Raw genomic sequence first — 14,681 nt, 5'->3', positions numbered from 1 at the left:
ACACACACTTACACCAAGTAACAAAGACATCCTCTGACACCAAGTGACAAAGACACACACTGACACCCAGTAACAAAGACATACACTGACACCAAGTCACAAAGACATACACTGATACCCAGTAACACAGACACACACTTACACCAGTAACACAGACATACATTGACATCAAGTAACAAAGACATGCACTGATACCCAGTAACACAGACACACACTTACACCAAGTCACAAAGACATACACTGATACCCAGTAACACAGACACACACTTTCACCAAGTAACACAGACATACATTGACTCCAAGTAACAAAGGACATACACTGATACCAAGTAACACAGACACACACTTACACCAAGTAACAAAGACAGACACTGATACCCAGTAACACAGACACACACATACACCAAGTAACAAGGACATACAGTGACACCCAGTAACAAATACATACACTGACACCCAGTAACACAGACACACACGGACACCAAGTTACAAAGACACACACTTACACCAAGTAACACAGACACACACTGACACAAAGTCGCAAAGACATACAGTGACAACCAGTAACAAAGACATTCACTGACACCAAGTCACAAAGACATACACTGACACCAAGTAACAAAGACATACACTGATACCCAGTAACACAGACACACACTTTCACCAAGTAACAAAGACATACACTGACACCAAGTAACAAAGACATACACTTACACCAAGTAACACAGACATACACTGACACCAAGTAACAAAGACATACAATTACACCAAGTAACAAAGACACACACTTACACCAAGTAACACAGACATACACTGACACCAAGTAACAAAGACATACACTGTTACCCATTAACACAGACACACACCTACACCAAGTAACGAAGACATACACTGATAGCAAGTAACACAGACACACACAGACACCAAGTAACAAAGATATACACTGATACCCAGTAACACAGACACACACTTACACCAAGTAACAAAGACATTCACTGACACCAAGTAACAAAGACAGACACTGACACACGGTAACAAAGACAAACACTGACACCAAGTAACGAAGAAAGACACTGACACCCAGTAACAAAGACAGACACTGACACCAAGTCACAAAGACATACACTGACACCAAGTAACAAAGACATACAATTACACCAAGTAACAAAGACACACACTTACACCAAGCAACACAGACATACACTGGCACCAAGTAACAAAGACATACTCTGACACCCAGTAACACAGACACACACATACACCAAGTAACAACAACAGACACTGACACCAATTAACAAAGACATACACTGATATCCAGTAACACAGACACACACTTACACCAAGTAACAAATGAAAACACACTTACACCAAGTAACACAGACATACACTGACACCAAGTAACAAAGACATACACTGACACCAAGTAACAAAGACATAAACTGACACCCAGTAACAAAGACATGCACTGACACAAAGTCACAAAGACATACAGTGACAACCAGTAACAAAGACATTCACTGACACCAAGTCACAAAGACAAACACTGACACCAAGTAACAAAGACATACCCTGATACCAAGTAACACAGACACACACTTTCAACAAGTAACAAAGACATACACTGACACCAAATAACAAACACATACACTTACACCAAGTAACACAGACATACACTGACACCAAGTAACAAAGACATACAATTACACCAAGTAACAAAGACACACACTTACACCAAGTAACACAGACATACACTGACACCAAGTAACAAAGACATACACTGATACCAAGTAACAAAGATAAACACTGATACCCAGTAACACAGACACACACTTACACCAAGTAACAAAGACATTCACTGACACCAAGTAACAAAGACAGACACTGACACCAAGTAACAAAGACAGACACTGACACACGGTAACAAAGACAAACACTGACACCAAGTAACGAAGACAGACACTGACACCCAGTAACAAAGACAGACACTGACACCAAGTCACAAAGACATACACTGACATCAAGTAACAAAGACATACACTGATACCCAGTAACACAGACAAACACTTACACCAAGTAACAAAGACATACACTGACACCAAGTAACAAAGACATACACTGACACCAAGTAACAAAGACATACACTGTTACGCAGTAACACAGACACACACTTACACCAAGTAACAAAGACATACACTGACACCAAGTTACAAAGACATACACTTACACCAAGTAACAAAGACTCACACTCACACCAAGTAACATAGTCATACACTGTCACCATGTAGCAATGACATTCCCTGATACCCAGTAACACTGACACACACTTACACCAAGTAACAAAGATGTGCACTGATTCTCTGTAACACAGACACACACTTACACCAAGTAACAAAGACATACACTGAAACCAAGTAACAAAGACATACACTGACACCAAGTCACAAAGACAGACACTGACACACAGTAACACAGACAAACACTGACGCCAAGTAACGAAGACAGACACTGACACCCAGTAACAAAGACAGAAACTGACACCAAGTCGCAAAGACATACACTGACACCAAGTATCAAAGACATAAACTTACACCAAGTAGCGCAGACATACAATGACACCAAGTAACAAGGACATACATTACACGTAGTAACAAATACACACACTTGCACCAAGCAACACAAACATACACTGACACCACGTAACAAATACATACACTGTTACCCAGAAACACAGACACACACTTGCACCAAGCAACAAAGACATACATTGATACCAAGTAACACAGACACACACTTACACCAAGTAACACAGACATACACTGACACCAAGTAACAAAGACATACACTGATACCCAGTAACACAGACACAAACAGGGCGGCACATTGGCACAGTGGTTAGCAGCCTCACAGCTCCAGGGACCCGGGCTCGATTCTGGGTACCGCCTGTGCGGAGTTTGCAAGTTCTCCCAGTGTCTGCGTGGGTTTCCTCCGGGTGCTCCGGTTTCCTCCCACATGCCAAAGACTTGCAGGTGGATAGGTTAATTGGCCATTATAAATTGTCCCTAGTATAGGGAGGCGGTAGGGGAAAACATAGGGACAGGTGGGGATGTGATAGGAATACGGGATTAGTGTCGGATTAGTATAAATGAGTGGTTGATGGTCGTCACAGACTCGGTGGGCCGAAGGGCCTGTTTAAGTGCTGTATCTCTAAAATAAACTAAATACTGACACCTCGTGTCACTGACACCCTGTAACACAGAGAAACACTGATGCACAGTAACAAAGACATACACTGACACGAAGTAACACAGACACACACTGACACCCAGTAACAAATACATACACTGATACCAAGTCACAAAGATATACACTGATACCCAGTAACACAGACACACACTTACACCAAGTAACAAAGACCTACACTGACACCAAGTAACAAAGACACACACTTACACCAAGTAACACAGACATACACTGACACCCAGTAACAAAGACATACACTGATACCCAGTAACACAGACACACACTTACACCAAGTAACAAAGACATCCTCTGACACCAAGTCACAAAGACACACAATGACACCCAGTAACAAAGACATACACTGACACCAAGTCACAAAGACATACACTGATACCCAGTAACACAGACACACACTTACACCACGTAACACAGAAATACATTGACACCAAGTAACAAAGACATACACTGATACTCAGTAACACAGACACACACTTACACCAAGTCACAAAGACATACACTGATACCCAGTAACACAGACACACACTTACACCAAGTAACACAGACATACACTGACACCAAGTAACAAAGACAGACACTGATACCCAGTAACACAGACACACACATACACCAAGTAACAAGGACATACAGTGAAACCCAGTAACAAATACATACACTGACACCCAGTAACACAGACACACACGGACACCAAGTTACAAAGACACACACTTACACCATGCAACACAAACACACACTGACACAAAGTCACAAAGTCATACAGTGACAACCAGTAACAAAGATATTCACTGTCACCAAGTCACAAAGACATACACTGACACCAAGTAACAAAGACATACACTGATACCCAGCAACACAGACACACACTTTCACCAAGTAACAAAGACATACACTGACACCAAGTAACAAAGACATACACTGACAACAAGAAACAAAGACATACACTTACACCAAGTAACACAGACATACACTGACACCAAGTAGCAAAGACATACAATTACACCAAGTAACAAAGACACACACTTACACCAAGTAACACAGACATACACTGACACCAAGTAACAAATACATACACTGTTACCCATTACCACAGACACACACTTACACCAAGTAACAAAGACATACACTGATACCAAGTAACACAGACACACACTGACACCAAGTAACAAAGATATACACTGATACCCAGTAACACAGACACACACTTACACCAAGTAACAAAGACATTCACTGATACCCAGTAACACAGACACACACTTACACCAAGTAACACAGACATACATTGACACCAAGTAACAAAGGACATACACTGATACCAAGTAACACAGACACACACTTACACCAAGTAACAAAGACAGACACTGATACCCAGTAACACAGACACACACATACACCAAGTAACAAGGACATACAGTGACACCCAGTAACAAATACATACTCTGACACCCAGTAACACAGACACACACGGACACCAAGTTACAAAGACACACACTTACACCAAGTAACACAGACACACACTGACACAAAGTCGCAAAGACATACAGTGACAACCAGTAACAAAGACATTCACTGACACCAAGTCACAAAGACATACACTGACACCAAGTAACAAAGACATACACTGATACCCAGTAACACAGACACACACTTTCACCAAGTAACAAAGACATACACTGACACCAAGTAACAAAGACATACACTTACACCAAGTAACACAGACATACACTGACACCAAGTAACAAAGACATACAATTACACCAAGTAACAAAGACACACACTTACACCAAGTAACACAGACATACACTGACACCAAGTAACAAAGACATACACTGTTACCCATTAACACAGACACACACCTACACCAAGTAACGAAGACATACACTGATAGCAAGTAACACAGACACACACAGACAACAAGTAACAAAGATATACACTGATACCCAGTAACACAGACACACACTTACACCAAGTAACAAAGACATTCACTGACACCAAGTAACAAAGACAGACACTGACACACGGTAACAAAGACAAACACTGACACCAAGTAACGAAGAAAGACACTGACACCCAGTAACAAAGACAGACACTGACACCAAGTCACAAAGACATACACTGACACCAAGTAACAAAGACATACACTTACACCAAGTAACAAAGACACACACTTACACCAAGCAACACAGACATACATTGACACCAAGTAACAAAGGACATACACTGATACCAAGTAACACAGACACACACTTACACCAAGTAACAAAGACAGACACTGATACCCAGTAACACAGACACACACATACACCAAGTAACAAGGACATACAGTGACACCCAGTAACAAATACATACTCTGACACCCAGTAACACAGACACACACGGACACCAAGTTACAAAGACACACACTTACACCAAGTAACACAGACACACACTGACACAAAGTCGCAAAGACATACAGTGACAACCAGTAACAAAGACATTCACTGACACCAAGTCACAAAGACATACACTGACACCAAGTAACAAAGACATACACTGATACCCAGTAACACAGACACACACTTTCACCAAGTAACAAAGACATACAATGACACCAAGTAACAAAGACATACACTTACACCAAGTAACACAGACATACACTGACACCAAGTAACAAAGACATACAATTACACCAAGTAACAAAGACACACACTTACACCAAGTAACACAGACATACACTGACACCAAGTAACAAAGACATACACTGTTACCCATTAACACAGACACACACCTACACCAAGTAACGAAGACATACACTGATAGCAAGTAACACAGACACACACAGACAACAAGTAACAAAGATATACACTGATACCCAGTAACACAGACACACACTTACACCAAGTAACAAAGACATTCACTGACACCAAGTAACAAAGACAGACACTGACACACGGTAACAAAGACAAACACTGACACCAAGTAACGAAGAAAGACACTGACACCCAGTAACAAAGACAGACACTGACACCAAGTCACAAAGACATACACTGACACCAAGTAACAAAGACATACACTTACACCAAGTAACAAAGACACACACTTACACCAAGCAACACAGACATACACTGGCACCAAGTAACAAAGACATACTCTGACACCCAGTAACACAGACACACACATACACCAAGTAACAACAACAGACACTGACACCAATTAACAAAGACATACACTGATATCCAGTAACACAGACACACACTTACACAAAGTAACAAATGAAAACACACTTACACCAAGTAACACAGACATACACTGACACCAAGTAACAAAGACATACACTGACACCAAGTAACAAAGACATAAACTGACACCCAGTAACAAAGACATGCACTGACACAAAGTCACAAAGACATACAGTGACAACCAGTAACAAAGACATTCACTGACACCAAGTCACAAAGACAAACACTGACACCAAGTAACAAAGACATACTCTGATACCAAGTAACACAGACACACACTTTCAACAAGTAACAAAGACATACACTGACACCAAATAACAAACACATACACTTACACCAAGTAACACAGACATACACTGACACCAAGTAACAAAGACATACAATTACACCAAGTAACAAAGACACACACTTACACCAAGTAACACAGACATACACTGACACCAAGTAACAAAGACATACACTGATACCAAGTAACAAAGATAAACACTGATACCCAGTAACACAGACACACACTTACACCAAGTAACAAAGACATTCACTGACACCAAGTAACAAAGACAGACATTGACACCAAGTAACAAAGACAGACACTGACACACGGTAACAAAGACAAACACTGACACCAAGTAACGAAGACAGACACTGACACCCAGTAACAAAGACAGACACTGACACCAAGTCACAAAGACATACACTGACATCAAGTAACAAAGACATACACTGATACCCAGTAACACAGACAAACACTTACACCAAGTAACAAAGACATACACTGACACCAAGTAACAAAGACATACACTGACACCAAGTAACAAAGACATACACTGTTACGCAGTAACACAGACACACACTTACACCAAGTAACAAAGACATACACTGAAACCAAGTTACAAAGACATACACTTACACCAAGTAACAAAGACTCACACTCACACCAAGTAACACAGTCATACACTGTCACCATGTAGCAAAGACATTCCCTGATACCCAGTAACACTGACACACACTTACACCAAGTAACAAAGATGTGCACTGATTCTCTGTAACACAGACACACACTTACACCAAGTAACAAAGACATACACTGAAACCAAGTAACAAAGACATACACTGACACCAAGTCACAAAGACAGACACTGACACACAGTAACACAGACAAACACTGACGCCAAGTAACGAAGACAGACACTGACACCCAGTAACAAAGACAGAAACTGACACCAAGTCGCAAAGACATACACTGACACCAAGTATCAAAGACATAAACTTACACCAAGTAGCGCAGACATACAATGACACCAAGTAACAAGGACATACATTACACGTAGTAACAAATACACACACTTGCACCAAGCAACACAAACATACACTGACACCACGTAACAAATACATACACTGTTACCCAGAAACACAGACACACACTTGCACCAAGCAACAAAGACATACATTGATACCAAGTAACACAGACACACACTTACACCAAGTAACACAGACATACACTGACACCAAGTAACAAAGACATACACTGATACCCAGTAACACAGACACAAACAGGGCGGCACATTGGCACAGTGGTTAGCAGCCTCACAGCTCCAGGGACCCGGGCTCGATTCTGGGTACCGCCTGTGCGGAGTTTGCAAGTTCTCCCAGTGTCTGCGTGGGTTTCCTCCGGGTGCTCCGGTTTCCTCCCACATGCCAAAGACTTGCAGGTGGATAGGTTAATTGGCCATTATAAATTGCCCCTAGTATAGGGAGGCGGTAGGGGAAAATATAGGGACAGGAGGGGATGTGATAGGAATACGGGATTAGTGTCGGATTAGTATAAATCAGTGGTTGATGGTCGTCATAGACTCGGTGGGCCGAAGGGCCTGTTTAAGTGCTGTATCTCTAAAATAAACTAAATACTGACACCTCGTGTCACTGACACCCTGTAACACAGAGAAACACTGATGCACAGTAACAAAGACATACACTGACACGAAGTAACACAGACACACACTGACACCCAGTAACAAATACATACACTGATACCAAGTCACAAAGATATACACTGATACCCAGTAACACAGACACACACTTACACCAAGTAACAAAGACCTACACTGACACCAAGTAACAAAGACACACACTTACACCAAGAAACACAGACATACACTGACACCCAGTAACAAAGACATACACTGATACCCAGTAACACAGACACACACTTACACCAAGTAACAAAGACATCCTCTGACACCAAGTCACAAAGACACACAATGACACCCAGTAACAAAGACATACACTGACACCAAGTCAAAAAGACATACACTGATACCCAGTAACACAGACACACACTTACACCACGTAACACAGACATACATTGACACCAAGTAACAAAGACATACACTGATACTCAGTAACACAGACACACACTTACACCAAGTCACAAAGACATACACTGATACCCAGTAACACAGACACACACTTACACCAAGTAACACAGACATACACTGACACCAAGTAACAAAGACAGACACTGATACCCAGTAACACAGACACACACATACACCAAGTAACAAGGACATACAGTGACACCCAGTAACAAATACATACACTGACACCCAGTAACACAGACACACACGGACACCAAGTTACAAAGACACACACTTACACCATGTAACACAAACACACACTGACACAAAGTCACAAAGTCATACAGTGACAACCAGTAACAAAGATATTCACTGTCACCAAGTCACAAAGACATACACTGACACCAAGTAACAAAGACATACACTGATACCCAGCAACACAGACACACACTTTCACCAAGTAACAAAGACATACACTGACACCAAGTAACAAAGACATACACTGACACCAAGAAACAAAGACATACACTTACACCAAGTAACACAGACATACACTGACACCAAGTAGCAAAGACATACAATTACACCAAGTAACAAAGACACACACTTACACCAAGTAACACAGACATACACTGACACCAAGTAACAAATACATACACTGTTATTATTACCACAGACACACACTTACACCAAGTAACAAAGACATACACTGATACCAAGTAACACAGACACACACTGACACCAAGTAACAAAGATATACACTGATACCCAGTAACACAGACACACACTTACACCAAGTAACAAAGACATTCACTGACACCAAGTAACAAAGACAGACACTGACACACGGTAACAAAGACAAACACTGACACCAAGTAACGAAGAAAGACACTGACACCCACTAACAAAGACAGACACTGACACCAATTCACAAAGACATCCACTGACACCAAGTCACAAAGACATACACTTACACCAAGTAACACAGACATACAATGACACCAAGTAACAAATACATACAATTACACCAAGTAACAAAGACACACACTTAAACTAAATAACACAGACATACACTGACACCAAGTAACAAAGAAATACACTGTTACCCAATAACACAGACACACACTTACACCAAGTAACAAAAACATACACTGATACCGAGTAACACAGACACACACTTACACCAAGTAACAACGACATACACTGACACCAAGTAACAAAGACATACACTGATACCCAGTAACACAGACACACACTTACACCAAGAAACAAAGACACACACTTACACCAAGTAACACAGACATACACTGACACCAAGTAACAAAGACATACACTGACACCAAGTAACAAAGACATAAACTGGCACCCAGTAACAAAGACATACACTGACACAAAGTCACTAAGACATACAGTGACACCCAGTAACAAAGACATACACTGACACCAAGTCACAAAGACATACACTGACACCAAGTCACAATGACATTCACTGATACCCAGTAACAAAGACATACACTTACACCAAGTAACACAGACATACACTGACACCAAGTAACACAGACATACAATTACACCAAGTAACAAAGACACACACTTAAACCAAGTAACACAGACATACACTGACACCTAGTAACAAAGACATACACTGTTACCCAGTAACACAGACACACACTTACACCAAGTAACAAAGACATACACTGACACCAAGTTACAAAGACATGCACTTACACCAAGTAACAAAGACTCACACTTACACCAAGTAACACAGACATACACTGTCACCATGTAGCAAAGACATTCCCTGATACCCAGTAACACAGACACACCCTTACACCAAGTAACAAAGACATACACTGAAACCAAGTTGCAAAGACATACACTGACACCAAGTCAGGAAGACAGACACTGACATACAGTAACAAAGACAAACACTGACACCAAGTAACGAAGACAGACACTGACACCCAGTAACAAAGACAGACACTGACACCAAGTCACAAAGACATAAACTTACACCAAGTAACACAGACATACAATGACACCAAGTAACAAAGACATACAATTACACCAAGTAACAAAGGCACACACTTGCACCATGCAATACAAACATACACTGACACCACGTAACAACGAGATACACTGTTACCCAGAAACAAAGACACACACTTACACCAAGTAACACAGACATACAGTGACACCTAGTAACAAAGACATATACTGTTACCCAGTAACAGAGACACACACTTACACCAAGTAACAAAGACATACACTGACACCAAGTTACAAATACATACACTTACACCAAGTAACAAAGACTCACACTTGCACCAAGTAACACAGACATACACTGTCACCATGTAACAAAGATATACACTGATACCCAGAAACACAGACACACACTGACACCAAGTAACACAGACATACACTGACACCAAGTAACAAAGACATACACTGTTACCCATTACCACAGACACACACTTACACCAAGTAACAAAGACATACACTGATACCAAGTAACACAGACACACACTGACACCAAGTAACAAAGATATACACTGATACCCAGTAACACAGACACACACTTACACCAAGTAACAAAGACAGACACTGACACACGGTAACAAAGACAAACACTGACACCAAGTAACTAAGAAAGACCTTGACACCCAGTAACAAAGACACACAATTACACTAAATAACACAGACATACAATGACACCAAGTAACAAAGACATACAATTACACCAAGTAACAAAGACACACAATTACACTAAATAACACAGACATACACTGACACCAAGTAACAAAGACATACACTGTTACCAAATAACACAGACACACACTTACACCAAGTAACAAAAACATACACTGATACCAAGTAACACAGACACACACTTACACCAAGTAACAACGACATACACTGACACCAAGTAACAAAGACATACACTGATACCCAGTAACACAGACACACACTTACACCAAGTAACAAAGACACACACTTACACCAAGTAACACAGACATACACTGACACCAAGTAACAAAGACATACACTGACACCAAGTAACAAAGACATAAACTGACACCCAGTAACAAAGACATACACTGATACAAAGTCACTAAGACATACAGTGACACCCAGTAACAAAGACATACACTGACACCAAGTCACAAAGACATACACTGACACCAAGTCACAATGACATTCACTGATACCCAGTAACAAAGACATACACTTACACCAAGTAACACAGACATACACTGACACCAAGTAACACAGACATACAATTACACCAAGTAACAAAGACACACACTTAAACCAAGTAACAAAGACATACACTGACACCAAGTAACAGTGACATACAATTACACCAAGTAACAAAGACACACACTTACACCAAGTAACACAGACATACACTGACACCTAGTAACAAAGACATACACTGTTACCCAGTAACACAGACACACACTTACACCAAGTAACAAAGACATACACTGACACCAAGTTACAAAGACATGCACTTACACCAAGTAACAAAGACTCACACTTACACCAAGTAACACAGACATACACTGTCACCATGTAGCAAAGACATTCCCTGATACCCAGTAACACAGACACACCCTTACACCAAGTAACAAAGATATACACTGATACCCAGTAACACAGAGACACACTGACACCAAGTAACAAAGACATACACTGAAACCAAGTAACAAAGACATACACTGACACCAAGTCACGAAGACAGACACTGACATACAGTAACAAGGACAAACACTGACACCAAGTAACGAAGACAGACACTGACACCCAGTAACAAAGACAGACACTGACACCAAGTCACAAAGACATACACTGACACCAAGTATCAAAGACATAAACTTACACCAAGTAACACAGACATACAATGACACCAAGTATCAAAGACATACAATTACACCAAGTAACAAAGGCACACACTTGCACCAAGCAACACAAACATACACTGACACCACGTAACAACGAGATACACTGTTACCCAGAAACACAGACACACACTTACACCAAATAACAAAGACATACACTGACACCAAGTATCAAAGACATAAACTGACACCAAGTAACAAAGACACACACTTACACCAAGTAACACAGACATACAGTGACACCTAGTAACAAAGACATACACTGTTACCCAGTAACAGAGACACACACTTACACCAAGTAACAAAGACATACACTGACACCAAGTTACAAAGTCATACACTTACACCAAGTAACAAAGATTCACACTTACACCAAGTAACACAGACATACACTGTCACCATGTAGCAAAGACATTCCCTGATACCCAGTAACACAGACACACACTTACACCAAGTAACAAAGATATACACTGATACCCAGTAACACAGACACACACTGACACCAAGTAACAAAGACATACACTGAAACCAAGTAACAAAGACATACAGTGACACCAAGTCACAAAGACAGACACTGACACCCGGTAACAAAGATAAACACTGACACCAAGTAACGAAGACAGACAGTGACACCCAGTAACAAAGACACACACTGACACCACGTCACGAAGACATACACTGACACCAAATATCAAAGACATAAACTTACACCAAGTAACACAGACATACAATGACACCAAGTAACAAAGACATACAATTACACCAAGTAACAAAGACACACACTTGCATCAAGCAACACAAACATACACTGACACCACGTAACAAAGACATACACTGATACCAAGTAACACAGACACACACGTACACCAAGTAACACAGACATACACTGACACCAAGTAACAAAGACATACACTGATACCCAGTAACACAGACACACACTGGGCGGCACATTGGCACAGTGGTTAGCAGCCTCACAGCTCCAGGGACCCGGGCTCGATTCTGGGTACCGCCTGTGCGGAGTTTGCAAGTTCTCCCTGTGTCTGCGTGGGTTTCCTCCGGGTGCTCCGGTTTCCTCCCACATGCCAAAGACTTGCAGGTTGATAGGTTAATTGGCATTTATAAATTGCCCCTAGTATAGGTCGGTGGTAGGGAAATATATAGGGACAGGTGGGGATGTGATAGGAATGCAAAAAAAAGGAAGAAAAAATAACTTAAAATGACTAAAAATGTAAGTAAAGTGGGGGGCTGTCATGCTCTGAAAGTATTGAACTCAATGTTCAGTCCGGCAGGCTGTAGTGCGCCTAATCGGTAGATGAGTTGCTGTTCCTCGAGCTTGCGTTGATGTTCACTGGAACACTGCAGCAATCCCAGGACAGAGATGTGAGCATGAGAGCAGGGGGGAGTGTTGAAATGGCAAGCAACCGGAAGCTCAGGGTCCTGCTTGCGGACTGAGCGGAGATGTTCCGCAAAGCGGTCACCCAGTCTGCGCTTGGTCTACCCAATGTCGAGGAGACCACACTGTGAGCAGCGAATACAGTATACTACATTGAAAGAAGTACAAGTAAATCGCTGCTTCACCTGAAAGGAGTGTTTGGGGCCTGGGATAGTGAGGAGAGAGGAGGTAAATGGACAGGTATTACACCTCCTGCGACTGCAAGGGAAGGTGCACTGGGACGGGGACGAGGTGGTGGGGGTAATGGAGGAGTGGACCAGGGTGTCGTGGAGGGAACGATCCCTTCGGAATGCTGACAGGGGAAGGGAGGGGAAGATGCGACTGGTAGTGGCATCACGTTGGAGGGGGCGAAAATGGCGGAGGATGATCCTTTGGATACGGAGGCTGGTGGGATGAAAAGTGAGGACAAGGGGATCCCTGTCACGGTTCTGGGAGGTAGGGGAAGGGGTGAGGGTAGAGGTGCGGTGAATGGGTCGGACACGGTTGAGGTCCCTGT

Source organism: Heterodontus francisci, unplaced genomic scaffold, assembly GCF_036365525.1.
Source record: "Heterodontus francisci isolate sHetFra1 unplaced genomic scaffold, sHetFra1.hap1 HAP1_SCAFFOLD_54, whole genome shotgun sequence".
NCBI lineage: Eukaryota > Metazoa > Chordata > Chondrichthyes > Heterodontiformes > Heterodontidae > Heterodontus > Heterodontus francisci.
This window is presented reverse-complemented; position numbering follows the sequence as displayed.